We start from the raw sequence: 21529 nt of genomic DNA on the forward strand, positions 1-21529 counted from the left end.
GCAGAGGGGCATTGCTGGCACATGATGGCATATATCACATTGGTAGATGTGCAGGTGAAAGAGCCTCTGATAGTGTGTTTGTTTTAACCCTGCTGCCTGTTCATTTCATCAGGGAACCCCTGGTTCTTGTGTTATGAGAAGGGGTAAATAACACGTCCCTATCCCCTTGCTCCACACCAGTCATGATTTTACAGACCTCTGTCCTATCCCCCCTTTGTCATCTCTTTTCCAAGCTGAAAAGTCCCAGTCTGATTAATCTCTCCCCATATGGAAGTGGTTCCATCCCCCTCATCATTTTTCTTGTCCTTCTCTGCACCTTTTCCATTTCAAATCTATCTTTTTTGAGATGGGGCGACCAGATCTACACACAGTATTCATGGTATAGAGGCAAAATGATATTTTCTGCCTTATTATCTCTCCCTTTCCTTATGGTCCCTGCTGCGTCAGGACTCTCTCTGCCCCAGTGATAAGCACTCTAGCCCCGGTCCAGCATCGTCCCATTGACCCACTCACCTGCTCACAGCTAAGCATGTGCTTAAGTGCTCTGCTGGAGCAGGGCCAGCGTGCCCAGCACCTTGCACCTTTAACCCCAGAGCCTCTCCTGGTTTTGGCACAGCTCTTCCAGCAAGGAAGGTTGGGCTCCCCACAGCAGAACTTCGGGGTGCAGTGAGCCCAGGTTCCATCCCAGATGGCACGCTGCCCCTGCTGGTGCCTCGGCTCTTGTGGGCTGGTGCAGCAAGGGGCATTGTCAACTTGGCTGCTGCTTCTAGAAATCCACCTTCCCACGAACGTGCCCCCCTGCTGGGACCGGGGGCGGGGAAGAGCCCCAGAGCTGCCAAAGCAAACCCAGGGGCCTAAAACTGTCAAGCCTCAGTTATTTTCCTTTCACACTCACTGTGTTTATCTTGGCGACTTCTCCCATGCAGCATCTTCCTCCACCTCCTCCTCGGGTTAGGGTTGCTGAAGCTGGCCCCATAGCCAGAGAGCAGGAACTGGGGCTGTGAAATTCCACTGGGAAAAGCATTCACAATGACAGATCCCTGCCTTGGAGAGAGCCACTAGAATCCCAGGCGCTCAGATACCATGGTGATGGGCCTGAGCAGGACAGAATCCAGGAGATTTCACAGGCCACGAAACACAGGCTTAGGGCAAAATTTTCAAAAGCACCTAATTGATTTAGGAGCCTGAATCCCATTTTCAAAAATGACTCAGGTACTTGGCTGCCAAGTCTCATGGGAAGCCAATGGGATTTCAATTCCAATTTTGGATTTCTATGGGGGTAGGCACCTGGGCACTTTTTCAGTTCCCACTAGGAATCCAGCGTTAGGCATCTTTAGGCACCGGCATTGCTCTGAAAATCTGGCCTTGAGTCACTTTTGAAAATATGGTTTAGGGGCTTTTGAAAATATTACCTTTAATCTGCTCTGGCTGAGCTGGAGAACAATCCCCACCTGCCTCTCCCCGCCCCCTCTCATCGCGTAGCACAGACATGGATGGATAGATACTGAAACAAAGGGCAGGCACACGCTCCTTTGAATTCCAGATGGCTCTCTGTTATACATGTTCCTTTTGATTCACTGCTCTGGAACACTGGTGCAAAATGCTGGGTTTGTTTGCACAAATGTCTAGAGAATGGCTGCTCATGTTGTTGTTATTTATTAGTTTAATGAAGCTCAAATGTATCCAAGGTGCATCTTCAAATGCATGTGAACCGGGATATGCACAGGTCAACAAGACCCATTATTTAGTCACTGTTCACTATTCGCAATTTCATAGAATCTCAGGGTTGGAGGGGACCTCAGGAGGTCATCTAGTCCAACCCTCTGCTCAAAGCAGGACCAATCCCCAACTAAATCAGAATTTGCTATTGACTAGCTGTTATTCCCTGGCTCAAAACATTTCACCCACCCAGGCAGGGACTTAGCTCATGAGTGGGGCTGGCTGAAAATCTTCCGGTGGAATGTCTTCCCCTTGGACATACTGTTTCACCGAAACTAAAATGTTCTGTGGGAACATGTTGATTTCAATGAAATTTCGGTTAGAAATCCCATTGAAGGGAAGCCTATATACAAATGCACAAAGCCTGGGAAACAAGAAGGGAGAACTGGAGGTCCTGGCAAAGTCAGGGAATTATGATGTGATTGGAATAACGGAGACTTGGTGGGATAACTCACATGATTGGAGTACTGTCATGGATGGATATAAGCTGTTCAGGAAGGACAGGCAGGGCAGAAAAGGTGGGGGAGTTGCACTGTATGTAAGGGAGCAGTATGACTGCTCAGAGCTCAAGTATGAAACTGCAGAAAAACCTGAGAGTCTCTGGATTAAGTTTAGAAGTGTGAGCAACAAGGGTGATGTCGTGGTGGGAGTCTGCTAGAGACCACCAGACCAGGGGGATGAGGTGGACGAGGCTTTCTTCCAGCAACTTGCAGAAGCTACTAGATCGCACGCCCTGGTTCTCACGGGCGACTTCAATCACCCTGATATCTGCTGGGAGAGCAATACAGCGGTGCACAGACAATCCAGGAAGTTTTTGGAAAGTGAAGGGGACAATTTCCTGGTGCAAGTGCTGGAGGAACCAACTAGGGGCAGAGCTCTTCTTGACCTGCTGCTCGCAAACCAGGAAGAATTAGTAGGGGAAGCAAAAGTGGATGGGAACCTGGGAGGCAGTGACCATGGATGGTCAAGATCAGGATCCTGACACAAGGAAGAAAGGAAAGCAGCAGAATACGGACCCTGGACTTTAGAAAAGCAGACTTTGACTCCCTCAGGGAACTGATGGGCAAGATCCCCTGGGAGAATAACATGAAGAGGAAAGGAGTCCAGGAGAGCTGGCTGTATTTTAAAGAATCCTTATTGAGGTTACAGGGACAAACCATCCCGATGTGTAGAAAGAATAGTAAATACGGCAGGCGACCAGCTTGGCTTAACAGTGAAATCCTTGCTGATCTTAAACCCAAAAAACATGCTTACAAGAAGTGGAATATTGGACAAATGACCAGGGATGAGTATATAAATATTGCTCGGGCATGTAGGAATGAAATCAGGAAGGCTAAATCACACCTGGAGTTGCAGCTAGCGAGGGATGTTAAGAGTAACAAGAAGGGTTTCTTCAGGTATGTTGGAAATAAGAAGAAAGCCAAGGAAAGTGTGGGCCTCTTACTAAATGAGGGAGGCAACCTAGTGACAGAGGATGTGGAAAAAGCTAATGTACTCAATGCTTTTTTTGCTTCTGTCTTCACGAACAAGGTCAGCTCCCAGACTACTCACTGGGCAGCACAGCATGGGGAGGAGGTGACCAGCCCTCTGTGAAGGAAGAAGTGGTTCGGGACTATTTAGAAAAACTGGACGTGCATAAGTCCATGGGGCCGGATGCGCTGCATCCGAGAGTGCTAAAGGAGTTGGCGGATGTGATTGCAGAGCCATTGGCCATTATCTCTGAAAACTCATGGAGATCGGGGGAGGTCCCAGATGACTGGAAAAAGGCTAATGTAGTGCCCATCCTTAAAAAAGGGAAGAAGGAGGATCCGGGGAACTACAGGCCAGTCAGCCTCACCTCAGTCCCTGGAAAAATCATGGAGCAGGTCCTCAAGGAATCAATTCTGAAGCACTTAGAGGAGAGGAAAGTGATCAGGAACAGTCAGCATGAATTCACCAAGGGCAAGTCATGCCTGACTAATCTAATTGCCTTCTATGATGAGATAACTGGTTCTGTGGATGAAGGGAAAGCAATGGACGTGTTATTCCTCGACTTTAGCAAAGCTTTTGACACGGTCTCCCACAGTATTCTTGTCAGCAAGTTAAAGAAGTATGGGCTGGATGAATGGACTATAAGGTGGGTAGAAAGTTGGCTAGATTGTCGGGCTCAACGGGTAGTGATAAATGGCTCCATGTCTAGTTGGCAGCCGGTATCTAGCGGAGTGCCCCAAGGGTCGGTCCTGGGGCCGGTTTTGTTCAATATCTTCATTAATGATCTGGAGGATGGTGTGGATTGCACCCTCAGCAAGTTTGCGGATGACACTAAACTGGGAGGAGTGGTAGATACGCTGGAGGGTAGGGACAGGATACAGAGGGCCCTAGACAAATTGGAGGATTGGGCCAAAGAAATCTGATGAGGTTCAACAAGGACAAGTGCAGAGTCCTGCACTCAGGACGGAAGAATCCCATGCACCGCTACAGACTAGGGACCCAATGGCTCGGCAGCAGTTCTGCAGAAAAGGACCTAGGGCTTACAGTGGACGAGAAGCTGGATAGGAGTCAACAGTGTGCCCTTGTTGCCAAGAAGGCCAATGGCATTTTGGGATGTATAAGTAGGGGCACTGCCAGCAGATCGAGGGACGTGATCGTTCCCCTCTATTCGGCATCGGTGAGGCCTCATCTGGAGTACTGTGTCCAGTTTTGGGCCCCACACTACAAGAAGGATGTGGAGAAATTGGAGAGAGTCCAGCGAAGGGCAACAAAAATGATTAGGGGTCTGGAACACATGACTTATGAGGAGAGGCTGAGGGAACTGGGATTGTTTAGTCTATGGAAGAGAAGAATGAGGGGGGATTTGATAGCTGCTTTTAACTACCTGAAAGGTGGATCCAAAGAGGATGGATCTAAACTATTCTCAGTGATAGCAGATGACAGCACAAGGAGTAATGGTCTCAAGTTGCAGTAGAGGAGGTTTAGGTTGGATATTAGGAAAAACTTTTTCACTAGGAGGGTGGTGAAACACTGGAATGCATTACCTAGGGAGGTGGTGGAATCCCCTTCCTTAGAAGTTTTTAAGGTCATGCTTGACAAAGCCCTGGCTGGGATGATTTAGTTGGGATTGGTCCTGCTCTAGGCAGGGGGTTGGACTAGATGGCCTCCAGAGGTCCCTTCCAACTCTGTTATTCTATGATTCTATGATTCTATGATAATGTCCAAATGTTCTGATTTGACATTTTTTAACAGAACATTTTGATTGTTTTCTTTCGAAACAACTTCTTTTTTTGCAGTCGCCGAGCATGGACTATCAAAAGGTCGAAATTGGAACACGATGTTTAGCTTCACTCCCTGTGATTTCTTTTCAAACATTTCATTGTGCAGGAAAATTCTAAAATCTCCTTTTGGGTTGCAGTGTCGGCGATTTGGGGCTCCATTTCCTAGCGGTCACAAGCCTACAGAGGGCATTATTTGAAGGCAATGGGGCTGCCCAGGGGTCACTGCTGGCTTGGTTTAGCCTGCAGAACCTCTGTTGCTGGGGTTAGTGCCTGAGAAGGGCAGAGTCCGGCTTGGATCTGAGCGCAGGCTGAGGCTGCAGGGCCAGCGGTTAGAAAAATCCCTCTTTTTGCATGTGAAGTGGGCCCAGTGGGTGCAGAAATCACAGAGGGGGCAAGCAGGCAGCAGCCCCACAATGCCCAAGTCACTTTTCAGAGCAGGACTCCCCATTCAGTCCTGCAGACAGCTCCCCCTCTGGTAGATTTGAGGAGAGGGAACCATTTCATTTGCACCAAAACTGACTTCCTAACGACATAGGAAATGCCAGACTGGCGCCAACCCCGGGTCCCATCTAGCCCAGCATCGTGTCTCTGACCGCTGCCAGACCCATCTGTTTGTAAGGAAGGTGCAAGAATCCCTGAAATGGGTAATTATGGTACAACCATCTGTGGGTTTTATGGTTAACCAGGAGCTGTAAGCGTGGCACATGGGAGTCATTCGTAAAGCCGGGTGTGTACAAAAGTTAACAAGATCTGAGGACTTAAAAACTGGCCGTTAGCAGGCGGTGAGTCTCAGTGTGACTCTCCCTGCTGCTACGCTGAACAACGAGAGCCCTCCGCCCACGCCTGCAGCTTTTCCCACCGCTTCACACTGACCCTACAGACGTCCAAGGCTCCACAGCGACACAGAGGGACCAGCCTGGACTCTCATTATGGAGTTAGTTTGCCCTGCTGCAGACTGAGTTTCTAACCTGCACTAAATCCCCAGGAACTCCACCCCAGGAACCCCTGCCTCCGGCCTCCCCGTCCCCGTCAGTGAACTGGAGATGGGAACGCTGCCCCCCCTCGGCTAAGGCTTGGAGATCTTGGGCTGGAAGGTGGCGGGTGCAGTCTGTGCTGAGGGCCTGTGTTGCCGTGGGGAAGGCTGTCTGCTCTCAAGCTGGATGATCTGCAGCGACAGCCTCCCGTGGCAGCTCACCCCACCACCGCACTGCCTGTGCGGCTATAACGCCTTTGCTCACATGGAGGCTGAATTTTTCCTGATGCAGTGTAAGCTCGGGGCTGCTTCTCCGGCATATGCTGAGCCATGAGTGCAGCTAGGCCTGCCTGGGCCCCTCACCCGGCTGGATGGCAAGCGGGTACAGAGCTAGTGTTCTGGCTCTCTGAGCACGGGGCTGAACCAAGGCCTGGTGGAACCTGCTGGCTTGACAGCTCTGGAGTCTGAAGACCTTCCGCCCAGGACAGGTGCAGCGCCAGCAGCCTCTGCCCTGCCCCATCCTATCCAGCCCCCCATCCCCGTCCATGGAGGATCGCCTCCAGGCCTGAGAGGGGAGTTGTGACAGTAGGGGTTGCTTGATCCTTGAGGGGCACATTAATGGCAAGGCAGCTGGAGAGATGTGGCCGCCTGCCCCACTGGGACCTGGGTGGTCACCACTGGCTCATTTCACAATCACAGCCGTTTTCTAGGAGACCTGTTTGGTTTTTACGGCACTAGTCTGTGATGGATTTGAACAGGTGAGCTAGAGTCTAAAGGTTCAGTCCCCAGCCCTTCTCCACTAGGAGCTGGATGGGTGTGTCCGGGCTCCCTGCAGGTGGGCCCGGGGGCTCATTGCAGAGTGATGGAAGGGTTTATTATTTAGAGGAACAGTGATGCACCCTGAGAGGTTCCTGTAACGCGTCTCCACTCCCCAGCCAGACCCTCGCCCTGCCAGAGCTGTTTACTGTCAGGTTACTGTGTAAACCAGGCTTCCCTCTGCACAGCCCCGCAGGCTCCACCTGAGCTGAGAGTGGGGCCGGGCAGAGAAACGCGTTCTGGGGCTTTCCACATGGAGCGATGCCAGCTCTTCTGCAGCCCTTTCACCCGCATCAGCACTTGGGAGAGGCCAACACAGATATGTCACCTGGTAATCTCATCGCCAGCTGATATCTAATCCTGGAGCCCTGCACGTCTCCGGCACCTGCCCTCCGAGGAGCCCATCAGCCCACGGACAAGAGAGCGTCAGCCTCCCAGCCCCAGTGCACCCCTCTTCACACCGCGGGAGACTGAGCTCCAGCCGGGGGGGCAGCTTGGCCCAGGCTACCCAGGGGGCTGTGGTAGAGACAAGAGGCAGCCTAGATCTGACAGCTCTCCCCACAAGAGCCTTGCTCCCCATGGCGTAGCCCATGCACTGCACTGTCCTAGGGGCAGAGGCAAGCCACGGCACTGCGTGCAGGTTGCAATGTACCCTGGGGGAGGGTCTAATGGGCTACAGATCCTTCCGCCTCTAGGATGCCAGGTCCACTCTGGGTGAGGCCAGCAGCAGCCAAGCGCTGCTATGGCCTGACCCCTTTCAGGTGTCCCGTGGGAAGTGGGGAGTGGGCCTTGGTCCGTTTTTATTGGACAGGTGTCCACGTCTCGGCTGGAAGTGGCTGGCTCCTGGCTGGCGTTCCCAGCAGGGTGGTGGGGAGTGAATGGGCCAGGGAGGCTGAAGTGCCTGGCTGGCAACGTGGCAGCATGCAGCTCTCTGTTTAGGATGGACGGCGTGGTGACAGGGCACCCGGGGGCCCTGCATGGTACCTCCACCCTGACCTGGAGCGATCTGTCTCCGGGAACCACTCACCATGTGGTCCTGCCGCGGAACCACCAGTAACAAGTGCCCATTGCCAGGGGAGATGGGCACAAATGTCCACTAGGAACTGGAGTGAGGCTGGCACCTCCTTCACACACCATGGCACGGTCATTAGGTGACAGTGAGGGCCAGATTAGAGCCAGTGCTGACACACAAGTTAATGTTTGACCAAAGCAATAACAGCAAAAAAAAAAAAAAAAATCCCCTTTCCCCCTTTGTAAAAGAGAAAGTAAATAGCCGGTGTTAGCACAGGGCCGGGGCCTGGCGAGAGAGAGACTGGGGCAGGGCTTCATTGGAAAAGGGTGGACATGGCAGACAGATGGCCTAGCCATAGCGATAAAGCCGGGCAAGCAAACCCTCCGAGTTTAAATACAGGTTACACGAGTGGAATTCACCAATCCTGGCAAAAGCACTGTTATGCCAGGGTAACCGTCTCTCCACCTGGGCTTTTGCCACAGGAAAATCACCCCCTCTAGCCCACATTGCTACAGCGGCAAAGATCTTGAGGGTTGCCTAGCCCGGATGCCCCCCATCTCCTCTGCGAGGAGCAGGGCACTCCGGAGAGCTGCTCTTGCTGTGGCCGGGGCATGAGCTGGTTCCCCAGGCACTGCCCACACCGCTTTGTGCTTGGGGCGGCTGCCCACAGTCAGGGAGATGACCGTGCTGTGCTGGGCTTTTATAATCCCGGGCTTTTATGAAAAATGTTTGTTGTTCCCACAAAACCAGCGTGGGAAAGAGCGAGTGAAGCACGGCGACAGACAAGCCCCGTGCGAGACAGGGTCCCCACCGCTGAGCTCTCTGTCCCTGCGCCTTCCCAGCCGCTGCTCGGCCATGGAGCCATCCACAGGGTGCGGGCAGGTGGGAGGAGGGCTGTGGAAGGGGCACCCCTGGGACACGGACTGCCTGAGCTTTGCAGGTGGAAGGAGGGTGACTGGGACCATATGTCACTGGCTGTAGAAGAGAAAATTGGGAAGATTGCAGAGGGCCCGAATACACAGCACTGCCGTTCTACCCCACCCCTATCCCATTACCTCATCGTGGGGCAAAGGTCCCCCCTGAGTCCCAGAACACCCTCACAGCCCTGCCGTGGCCCCCAGGTTGAATCCAGCCGAGAAAGGGAAGGGGAAGGGAAAGGGAAGATGCTACAATCTGCCGTGCAGCCAGGCTGGTCCTGGTGGCCTCCAGGACACGGCCCTAGCATAACACCTGCCATCTAGAGCGAAATGTTTTCCGTGAAAAACGGCTTTTCAAAAGCAGGAAAGGTTTTCCCAAAGCCTATTCAATTCCCTGCCCCCACTCTGGTTTGGCCCTGCAATGCAGCGAAGGGACAATTTGCGTTTCCATTGGAAACAAAAGATAATGGAGCAAATAATCAAACCCCAACGTGTAAGCACCTAATAAGTAACAGCATGAATTTATCGAGAGCAAACCACATCCAAGCAAATCTCCTCCTTTGAGCAGGTAACAAGCATTACAGAGAGCACATATGGCCCCACAGCTCTAGGACCCCGGCCTCCAGGCTACCACCCAGCAGTCGCTGTAACTAGCTGTAGCCATGACCTGCTGTGCACACAGACCATGGGAAGTTCCGCCTCAAGGGTTTGACAGACAGCAGCCTCATGTCTCGTGATTGGCTCCCTGCCCTATATAAACCCAAGGGGCATTCTGGGAAGAAAACCATTCAATCTTGATTTAAAACGTGCCAGTGATGGTGAATCCACCACAACCCTTGGTAAATTGTTCCAGTGGTTAATCACTGTCACTGTTTAAAATGTACCCCTTATTTCTAGTCTGAATTTGTCTAGCTTCTATTTCCAGTCATGGGGTCACGTTAGGCCTTTGTCTGCTAGACTGAATAGCCTATGAAATATTTGTTGCCCGTGTAGGTACTTCTAGACTGTGATCAGCTAAAGAGATTCAAGGAGCGCAATCTAAAAGTTTTCCAATCCTTCAATCATTTTTGTCACTCTTCTCTGAACCCTCTCCGATTTATCAACATCTTTCTTAAATTGTGGGCACCCGAACTGGACCCATGATTCCAGCAGCAGTTGCACCAGTGCCAAACACAGAGGTAAAATTACCTCTCTGTGCCTACCTGAGAGTTCCTGGTTTATGCATCTTGGGATCACGTTAACCCTTTTGGCCACAGAGTTACACTGGGAGCTCATGGTCAGCTGATTATCCACCCCACCCCACCCCAATCTTTTTCAGTCGCTTCTCCCCAGAATAGACCCCCCCCCACCCCCCGAACTGAAAAAACAGAACCCAGCGATGTTCCAGTCAAAGCTGTTTAAGAGACCTGGCTGGCCAGGGGCTTCCCACCTCCCCATCTGTGGATCCAAACACAAGTGTATGGAGCTCTGAGCTTTTAGTTCTGTTTCTCGGCATCCAGTCACACTCATTTTTGTTTCAGTTTCTGAATATTGGCTTGAGTCCAAACATAAGACAGGAAAGGGATGGGAGCTAACAGAGATGGCTGAGCGAGAGGGTATCCCTTCCCATGGCCAGGTCTGAGGAGGGTCCCTGCCCTGGCTCTGAGCAGGGCTGGACCCGGCTGCGTCACGCCCTGGGGTTAGGGAATGGTGTTCCTTAAGGAGGTCAGAAGCACACAGGGCTATGATGCTGGCTGCTCCTGGAACCAAGGGAATACGCAGGGAGACCCTGCAGCCAGCAAGAGGCAGCCGTAATGTTGCAGGGAGCGTCTGTGCAGCATTTTGTATGTGGGGCCTAAGCTAGAGCTCTGCCGTCAGTGGGTTTGGGTCTGGCTAGCGATGGGCAGTGTCCGGGGTGGGAGGAAGGGGTCTCACTACTGCTCAGTGCCCCAGAGTGGGCATGTCCTGGTGGGGTGAGCACTGGCCATGGGTCAGCCTGCCTGCCCACTGCAAGAGACTGTGCCAGGGTAAGTAGGGGCCTGCTTTTCTACGGTCCACCCATGGGGCGTGCCCGCCCACCCCGTGTCCCCACTGGCATCCCTGGCCTCACACCACCCAGCTGCCTCTTCTCCCACCCCTCGGGGGGCAGCCCAGGCCCCCGGAGCCAGGCCCAAGCCTACAGAGCATGGAATCGAATCCTTGACTGAGACAGACCCAAGTCCACGCCCCGGAGCTTGGACCCTCTCAGAGCTGGGGCTGCGGATGCGGTCTGGAATCGGGACCCGGATGCAGATGCTGTGCCCTGGGCCTGGCTCTGCCCCGTCACCCCGCCCGTGCAGGACAGCAATTCAACTGGAGATGAGTGAAAACCTCTCAGAGCAGCAAACACAGGGGTGGGGGCAGTGGGGGAATAGCAAACAAATGGAGGGAGCATTTCTGTCCTGCTGCCAAAACCCAGCCTGGAAAGTCCCTTCCCTGGCACCTCCCCTAGGAGCCCGAGCCTCCAGTAAGTGAGCTGGCAGAGATCGGAGGGCAAAGGTGGATCAGAAGAGCGCGCCCAGCAGAGTTTCCCTCCCCATTCCCACCGAATGCCGCATTGCATGGGCCCGATGGCGATGCGAGCTTGTATCGCAGTCCTGTCAGTGCCCCCACCCCTCCCACAACCTTGTGTCTCAGTCCATTGGGGTCCCCACCAACCAGGACACCCCTCCCGCCTGCCCCCGCAGCCCCCAGGGTGGGCAGGAAGCACAGAGCCCAGGGCCCACTCGCTCCTTGGTCTCTCTGCCAAGACCACCAACAAGGAGGCCAGTTGGAGGCACTTATCACTGTGGGATTTGTGATGTAGGGACACCTCCCCACTGGGAACTAGAGGGAGACCCACAGACTCATATCCCAGGGGTCTCCAAAGAGGTGTTGGTCTCAATGATTATTCCCAGTCTGGCCAGCTTGGAGCTAGCTCCCCAGTGGCGAAAGGCTCCCCAGTGGTGAAAAGCTCCCTGTGCCATGACTGCTCCCCTGGAACCAGCAAACATGGATCATTTAATATCCCATTCAAAGAAACTGTGTGTGTAGGTGCAGAGGGACAGGAGCAGACCCCTGAAACTGACAGCCCCCGCTAGAGAGCGGTTGATTGCCCAAGCTTCAGACAGTTATTCAAAGCACGAGATGCATTCACAAGGAGCCAGTAGGGGCGAGAGGAATAGAGAGGGGAATACGGAGTATGGGGGGAGAGAGGGGAGCAGGTGGCTGGGACGGGGCGGGGTTGAGGGCAGCTGCAGATGTGCTGGTTGTCTAACTGGTTTTTCTACTGGCAAAGTGGTTAGTGCTCCCTAGTCTCTGGGGCTGCTTGGCTTTGGTTTCCATCTGTTTTCGAAAAGGGGAAACTGGATTTCGCTAGAAGGAAACTTCTCTTTCAAGGGAAATTATCAGAGGAACGCCAAGCTGCCCGGCTGCACACACTGGGGGTCCCAGGTGGCAGCTGTGTTACCCTTCCCTGGATAAGGGAAATAGAACGAATACAATCCAAAAACCAGGGGTCACCCAATGAAATTGAGGCAACAGGTTTAGTAGAAACCTGAGGAAGTACTTTTTCACACAACGCACCATTAACCTGTGAAATTAATTGCTATGGGATGTCATGATTGCCAAAAAGCATAATAGGGTTCAAAAACAGAATTGGATGAGTTCCTGGAGGATAGGTCCAGCAATAAATTACTATCAATGACCATTAGCCAAGAAGGTCAGGGATGCTAAACCTCTGACTACCAGAAGCAAATTTGCGGATGATACTAAACTGGGAGGAGCGGTAGATACGCTGGAGGGCAGGGATAGGATACAGAGGGACCTAGACAAATTGGAGGATTGGGCCAAAAGAAACCTGATGAGGTTCAATAAGGATAAGTGCAGGGTCCTGCACTTAGGACGGAAGAACCCAATGCACAGCTACAGACTAGGGACCGAATGGCTCGGCAGCAGTTCTGCGGAAAAGGACCTAGGGGTTACAGTGGAAGAGAGGCTGGATATGAGTCAGCAGTGTGCCCTTCTTGCCAAGAAGGCCAATGGCATTTTGGGATGTATAAGTAGGGGCATAGCGAGCAGATCGAGGGACGTGATCGTTCCCCTCTATTCGACATTGGTGAGGCCTCATCTGGAGTACTGTGTCCAGTTTTGGGCCCCACACTACAAGAAGGATGTGGATAAATTGGAGAGAGTCCAGCGAAGGGCAACAAAAATGATTAGGGGTCTGGAACACATGACTTGTGAGGAGAGGCTGAGGGAACTGGGATTGTTTAGTCTGCAGAAGAGAAGAACGAGGGGGGATTTGATAGCTGCTTTCAACTACCTGAGAGGTGGTTCCAGAGAGGATGGTTCTAGACTATTCTCAGTGGTAGAAGAGGACAGGACAAGGAGTAATGGTCTCAAGTTGCAGTGGGGGAGGTTTAGGTTGGATATTAGGACAAACTTTTTCACTAGGAGGGTGGTGAAACACTGGAATGCGTTACCTAGGGAGGTGGTAGAATCTCCTTCCTTGGAAGTTTTTAAGGTCAGGCTTGACAAAGCCCTGGCTGGGATGATTTGATTGGGGATTGGTCCTGCTTTGAGCAGGGGGTTGGACTAGATGACCTCCTGAGGTCCCTTCCAGCCCTGATATTCTATGATTCTATGATTCTACGATTCTAAGTTGGGAGTGAAAGACATGGGTGGATCTCTCCAAATTGCCCCGTTCTGTACACTCCCCCTGAAGCTTTGGTACAGGTTACTGTCGGAGACAGGATCCTAGGCAAGATGGACCATTGGTCTCACCCATTGTGGCAGCTCTTAGGTTAACTATGGTCCCAACAAGGACCTTCCAAGGTGGGACTGAATGGCTTGTTCTGACATACGTTTTCGGTACCAGGAGCACGGTCAAGGTAGACAAAAGCTGGGGATTGTGGTGTAAAAGCCCTGATGGAACCTGGATCTCTGAAATCACTCCCTAAGAGATCACCCCAAATCGTACACCCAGGGCACACATCTGAGCGCCGAATCCCAGTGTTAGTATGTAGGCCTGTATATTTGTCTGAGATAGAATTTTGGGGGTTTTTTTTTCACCTTTTAACTTTTGATACTTTTATATTCTTAATCAATTCTTGATTTAGTCCTAAGTGGAGCACAGGATCAGGTCCAAGAGGTAAATATAGCTGGACCACCTGGTAATAATGACCACAATATAATTGAATTTAACATCCCTGTGGTGGGGGAAACACCACAGCAGCCCAACACGGTAGCGTTTAATTTCAGAAAGGGGGACTACACAAAAATGAGGTAGTTACTTAAACAGAAATTAAAAGGTACAGCGCAAAAAGTGAAATCCCTGTAAGCTGCGTGGAAACTTTTTAAAGACACCATAATAGAGGCTCAATTTCAATGTACACCCCAAATTAAAAAACATAGTAAGAGAACTAAAAAAGTGCCACCGTGGCTAAACAATGAAGTAAAAGTAGCAGTGAGAGGCAAAAAGGCATCCTTTAAAAAGTGGAAGTCAAATCCTAGTGAGGAAAATAGAAAGGAGCATAAACTCTGGCAAATGAAGTGTAAAAATATAATTAGGAAGGCCAAAAAAGAATTTGAACAACAGCTAACCAAAGACTCAAGAAATAATAGCAAAAAATTTTGTAAGTATATCCGAAGCAGGAAGCCAGTTAAACAACCAGTGGGGCCACTGGACGATCAAGGTGCTAGAGGAGCACTCAAGGACGATACGGTCATTGTGGAGAAACTAAATGAATTCTCTGCATTGGTCTTCACAGCTGATGATGTGAGGGAGATTCCCAAACCTGAGCCATTCTTTTAGGTGACAGATCTGAGGAACTGTCCCAGATTGAGGTGTCAATAGAGGAGGTTTTGGAAGAAACTGATAAACTAAACAGTAATAAGTCCCCAGGACCAGATGGTATCTCCCAACAGTCCTGAGGGAACTCAAATGTGAAATTGCAGAACTACTAACTGTAGTCTGTAACCTCTCATTTAAATCAGCTTCTGTATGAGATGACTGGAGGATCGCTAATGTGACGCCAATTTTTAAAAAGGGCTCCAGAGGTGATCCCGGAAATTACAGGCTGGAAGCCTCACTTCAGTATCGGACAAACTGGTTGAAACTATATTAAAGAACAAAATTGTCAGACACAGAGATGAACATAATTTGCTAGGGAAGGGTCAACATGATTTTTGTTAAGGGAAATCATGCCTCACCAATCTACTAGAATTCTTTGAGGGGGTCAACAAGCATGTGGACAAGGAGGACCCAGTGGATGTAGTGTACTTAGATTTTCAGAAAGCCTTTGACAAGGTTCCTCACCAAAGACTCTTAAGCAAAGTAAGCTGTCATGGGATACAAGGGAAGGTCCTCTTATGGGTTGGTAACTGGTTAAAAGATAGGAAACAAAGAGTAGGAATAAATGGTCAGTTTTCAGAATGGAGAGAGGTAAATAGTGGTGTCCCCCAGGGGTCCGTACTGGGACCAGTCCTGTTCAACATATTCATAAATGGTCTGGAAAAAGCAGTAAAAGTGAGGTGGCAAAATTTGCAGATGATACAAAACTACTCAAGATAGTTAAGTTCTAGGCAGACTGCCAAGAACTACAAAAGGATCTCTCAAAACTAGGTGACTGGGCAACGAAATGGCAGATGAAATTCAATGTTGATAAATGCAAAGTAATGCACATTGGAAAACATAATTCCAACTCTACATATAAGATGATGGGGTTTAAATTAGCTGTTACCACTCAAGAAAGAGATCTTGGAGTCGTGGATACTTCTTTGAAAACATCCACTCAATGTGCAGCGACAGTCAAAAAAGCAAACAGAATGCTGGACATCATTAAGAAAGGGAGAGATAATAAGATGGAAAATATCCTAATGCCTCTATAGAAATCCATGGTATGCCCATATCTTGAATACTGCGTGTGGATCTGGTCGCCCCATCTCAAAAAAGATCTATTTGAATTGGAAAAGGTTCAGAAAAGGGCAACAAAAATTATTAGGGTTATGGAACGGCTCCTGTATGAGGAGCAATGAATAAGACTGGGACTTTTTGGCTTGGAAAAGGGGGGATATGATTGCGGTCTATAAAATCATGAGTGGTGTGAAGGTAGACCAGGAAGTGTTATTTACTCCTTCTCGTAACACAAGAACTAGGGGTCACCCAATGAAACGAACAGGCTGCAGGCACGGGCACCAACTTTTGTCGGTGCCGGAGGGTGCTCGCGCCCTCCCCCGCCCCCGCCCCAACTCTGCCCCTCCCTGCCCCTATTGGATCCCTCCCCAAATCCCTGCCCCGGCCCCGCCTCCTCCCCCAAGCGCACCGCGTTCCCCCTCCTCCCTCCCTCCCTCCCAGGCTTGCCGCGCGAAACAGCTGTTTCATGGCACAAGCGCTGGGAGGGAGGGGGGAGAGGCAGGACCCAGCGGTGTGCTCAAGGGAGGAGGCGGAGCGGAGTGGGGGTGGAGGTGAGCTGGGGCGGGGAGCTGCCAGTGGGTGCTGAGCACCCACCAATTTTTCCCCCTGGGTGCTCCAGCCCCGGAGCACCCACGGAGTCGGTGCCTATGGCAGCAGGTTTAAAACAAACAAAAGTAAGTATTTCTTCACACAATACACAGTCAACCTGTGGAACTCCTTGACAGAGGATGTTATGAAGGCCAAGGCTATAATACGGTTCAAAAAAGAACTAGATAGTTCATGGATGATAGGTCCTTCAATGGCTATTAGCCAGGATGGGCAGGGCTGGTGTCCCTAGCCTCTGTTTGCCAGAAGCTGGGAATGGGCGACAGGGGATGGCTTACTTGATGATTCCCTGTTCTGTTCATTCCCTCCAGGGCACCTGGCACTGGCCACTGTCAGCAGACAGGATACTGGGATAGATGGCCAGTATGGCTGTTCTTATGTTCTTAAGTTCTTATGAAAATGTGTGGACAAAGAACAAAGACACTGTGTGTTGCATTTTCCACAACCGGATGGGGAAAGATAAGCATGAGGAAAGATAAGAAATAGAGCTCAAGTGTTACTAGGTATAGTGGGAATGTAACCTACGAGCGCACACTTGAAGGACAGGTCCTGCCTCAAGCTCCTCTCCCGAGATAAGGTCAAGCAATCAGCTGGGAGGGGCGAAGGGATGGGAGGGGAACGTGTAAGAAACATGAAAAGGCTAAAGAAAGGCCTGTCCCTGACCGAAGCACAACTTCACTCCATCATCCTGCCATGGGGTTCAAAAGAGGTGGTGTTGAAGCCACCAGTCTCAAGACCCTCCAAACCGGAACATGACCATACATTGTCAGGGGTGGGACCAGGGGTGTGCATGCAGGTATAATTATGCCTGCTAAGGAAGGGGAAACTGGGACACAGGGACAAGGCTCTGCGGTGTCAGAGCTACAGATATGCTTGCTTGAAACTAGCCCCAATAAACATCACAGTGCCTGCAATTCGGACTCCGGTCTTCTGCTTTCAGCCTGCATGACAAGAACTAGAGGAGGGATGAAGGGCAAGCCCCTACCACCCAGTGACTGCCCCGATGATGATTATTTGAATTTCTAGACCAGTGGAGCCCAGCGTCCACATATTGATGAGGATACGTGTTACCCTGGCACTGAGGGGCTGGAGCAACAGTCTGCTTTTGCTCTTGCATACCCGAGAAATCCTCATTGTGTTGCAGCCACTGTGGGGTATTTGAATGGTGACGATTCATGGAGATCTGATCCAAAATACATTCAACTCGCCAGACAATGCAGCAGATTGCCTTGCTGGATGATTGTTGCTTGTTTGAAGCAAAAGATCTCAGGCAATTTAGTGTCTTTCATAACGACGTAGCTAACTGGCAGACTAATTTACATTACCCACCATTAGCAGATCCAGGAGTTTGCCTGCTGTATCCAACAGAAAGTCTAAGGCGAGCCCAGGGAGGCAGGGTGTAATGAGCGGAGGGAGTCTGGCTGACACACTTTTATTGTTACAAAAAGCAATGCTGGATCTTTCATGTACAGACTTTCAGTTTTCTTTCTCCTGCAAAAGCTGACACATCCACTGGCACCACGCCCCTGTGTCATCACAGAACAGCGAGGTCCAGATGGAATCAGAGAAAAGAGAACTACTTCCCAAACTGCCAGTACGACGCTCTGAAGCCTAGCACGCCCCCCCCCCCGCTTCCCCCCCGGGCTATGCAAGGGCATTGGGGTCAGCACGGGCCGCAAGGGGAGTGCTTCCCCTACAGAGCCGCCCCCGCCTCACTCCCTGCAGCACAGTGCCCCATAGTGCCACACTGGGAAGAGCACCCCCTCTGGAATCGCTCCCCCCATGCCTTGCAACATCCAGCCCCCTACCGCTGCTCTGGGGCAGCAGGGTCAGAACTGACTCCTAGGGGACAACCCTCAGTAGGGAGCCCACACCCCGTTCCTTGTGGTGCTGCACTGCGGCTTTGGAGTCAGCACTGACTCGACAGGAAGGAGACCATCTGCCGGGTTACCAATGTTGCGTCTCTCCAGGCCGCTGGCCTTTGGCTGGCCGCCTCGTCATGCTGTGAACGTAGCCAGCGCTCCATCTGTCCGGGGGGACCAGGCAATGGCACAAGGTGCGATGGCGCCCAGGCCAGGAAGCCGGCTGATCGCGGGGCAAGTGTCTGGAGCTGGGGGTGCTTTCCCAAGCCCCCCTCGGCAGACCTGGGCGTTTGCTCGTCGTGCCTGAGGATAATGTGATGGAGGCAATGGCTCGTGTCCACACCGGGGTATGGGGCCGAGATTTATGTTTTAAAGGGGACCCTGCTTTCTTTGAACGAGGCACGGGGAATGCATGCTGCAGCCCCGGCTGCACGGTGACCCAGCAAGGACTTGCGAGGCTGCTGGCGAGCTGAGCCAGCTGCCTGCCTGTCACTCCCCAGAAAGAAAAAGCGGAGAGACTCGGCTTAAGTGCTTGCCTCTATCTAGGTCACCCACTCGGGGGCCACTAACGCCCCATGTCCAATGCAAAGGGAGGTTGTGACCCCCATGTCCATTAAAGAGAAAGCAGGGAGGGTTTGAGAAGCCAAATGGACTGTGCAACTGGCCTGTGCTTTAATTCTATGAGTAGCTAGCGAGGTGGATGGGTGTTAGTCATCTCTCTCCCTGACCCGTCCCATGCTAATGCCCAGGGCAGCCTTGCTGACTCTTACAATATTATATTGTTTTTTGTAAAGCCCCAGCTCCTGGAGTCAAGTGAAAGCTGAGCTGGGTTCAGACCGCTGCTTATATCCCCGGCCTGGCTGATAAAATCTGGATTGTTCTATAGCACGTGAGCTTCGTGAATCCATGTGTCTCAGTCCAACACTGGGTGGAAATGGCTCCCCGGCATTGAACTGACAGGCACCGTCGTCACTAATGGGGTCCCCCCAGGCAGGCTCAGCAGAGAGCGGCCAAGGGCTGAATGTGTCCTGGAGTCCTCTTTGCTAGAGGGCAGGGAGGGTGCGGTGGGGAGGCTAGTTTGCCTGCCCCTGCTCATTCTGGACCTCTTCTTTAGAGGCTTCCTTGGCTGCCTTTCAGGTCGTGGATGGCTCAGGAAGAGGCTTTAGCTGACAGCCGCACAGCCTGGGTGGTGTTCAGGCTGGTTCATTACAGGAACAATCAATTATTCTGTGGTTTAGTCAAAAAATCCAGCTCTTCTGGGAAAGCGGGAGTGAACAAACCAGTGGGTTCAGTAAAGGAGGAATGATCCCCGGAGGCTGTGTCTGTACTCCGCCCCTCCTGCCAGCTTCCCAGGGCAGCTCTCCGGATGGGGCTAGCGTAGGTAAGGCATTGGCCTCTTCATCACCCTGGGGTGCCAGCTGCTCCCCGCTGCTCAAGACGTTGGAGAGGAGGAATCCCAGCTCCCGTACATGAAGCTGGAAGGGGGCAGCTGTAAATCAGGGCTGGCTTCTTAACTGCTCCCCAAGCAGCCATGGGCTGTCTAGCCTGAGCTCGCCCTGGCCTGGGAATCGGAGTAAAGCCATGCCGTGTGTTTGTGTGGGAGCTGAAGGGACAGTGGGCGGGATTCACTGCTGCGAGGTGAGTGTAGGAGGAGTGAGTTGCAGTGGGCAGGGCCGTACGCTGCAGAGCCCAGCCCAGCGGGCGCCTGGCATTAATGTGCTAGCTCTCCGGACTAAAGTCGAGAGCTCGCAGCTGTCTCCCATGCCTGTTGGCTAGGACAGGGTGTCACGGAGTGTGGGGGAGTCCAGGCCCTGCACCCCTCTTCCTGGGATTCACTGAGACTCTCAGCCAGCCAGTAAAACAGAAGGTTTATTGGACAACAGGAACACAGTCCAAAACAGAGCTTGTGGGTACACCCAGGACCCCTCAGTGAAGTCCTTCTGGGGGAGCAGGGAGCTTAGACCCCAGCCCTGGGGTTCCCTGTGTTCCTCCACCCAGCCCCAAACTGAAACTAAACCCACCGAGCAGGTTCCCTGCTGCAGCCTCCGTTCACATTCCTGGGCAGAGGTGTTACCTCCCCCTCCCCGTCCTGGCTCAGGTGACAGGCTCTCAGGTCTCCCGTCCCCAGGGCACATTCCCAGGTCAACACTCCCCCCTCCCTGCTGCGTCACATCGTCACATCTCTCCCCCCTTCGAGACTGAACTGAGCGGGGTCACTGTGACCAGTGACCTGGGGAAGTTCGGGGCCCCCTCTCCGGGACAGCGCATCCGCTATCAGGTTGGCACTTCCCTTCACATGGACCACGTCCATGTCGTAATCCTGCAGGAGCAGGCTCCACCTCAGGAGCTTGGCGTTGGCTCCTTTCATCTGGTGCAGCCAGGTCAGGGGAGAGTGGTCGGTGTACACGGTGAAGTGTCGCCCGAAGAGATAGGGCTCTAGTTTCTTGAGGGCCCACACCATGGCCAGGCACTCCTTCTCGATGGCCGCGTAGTGTTGCTCCCGGGGTAGCAACTTCTTGCTCAGGTACACGATGGGGTGTCTCTCCCCCTTTCCATCCTCCTGCATTAACACCGCCCCCAGTCCCGTGTCGGAGGCGTCGGTGAACACCACAAAGGGCTTGTCAAAGTCTGGGTTTGCCAGAACTGGGCCACTGACCAGAGCCTCCTTCAGCTCCCGGAAAGCCTCCTGGCACTGCTCGGTCCAGACCACCTTGTCTGGCTTCCCCTTCTTGCATAGCTCAGTGATGGGGGTGGCTATGGCGCTAAAGTGGGGCACAAATCTTCGGTAGTATCCTGCCATCCCAATAAAGGCTTGGACCTGCTTTTTGGTGTGGGGAGCGGGCCAGTCTCTGATCACCTCCACCTTGGCCGGTTCTGGCTTTAGGCGGCCGCTCCCCACCCGATGGCCCAGGTAAGATACTTCAGCCATCCCCACCTTGCACTTCTCCGCTTTGACAGTCAGCCCAGCCCCCTGGAGTCGGTCCAGCACTTGTCTAACCTGGGACACGTGGTCCTCCCAGGTCTGGCTAAAGACACAGATGTCGTCAATATACGCCACGGCAAAACTCTCCATCCCCCTCAGGAGCTGGTCCACCAGGCGCTGGAAGGTGGCCGGCGCTCCCTTGAGGCCGAAAGGCAGGGTCAGAAACTCATAGAGCCCCAGAGGGGTGATAAAGGCCGATTTCAGCCGGGCATCTGCATCCAGCGGCACCTGCCAGTAGCCCTTTGTAAGGTCCATGGTGGTAAGGTACCGAGCTCCTCCCAGCTTGTCTAGGAGCTCGTCCGGCCTAGGCATGGGGTAGGCATCCGATACAGTGATGGCATTGAGCTTCCGATAGTCCACACAGAACCGGACTGACCCATCCTTTTTGGGGACCAGCACCACCGGCGAGGCCCAAGGGCTGGCCGATGGCTGGATCACCCCCAAAGCCAGCATGTCCCGGACCTCTCTTTCCAGGTC

This window comes from Natator depressus, chromosome 5, assembly GCF_965152275.1.
Source record: "Natator depressus isolate rNatDep1 chromosome 5, rNatDep2.hap1, whole genome shotgun sequence".
Lineage (NCBI taxonomy): Eukaryota > Metazoa > Chordata > Testudines > Cheloniidae > Natator > Natator depressus.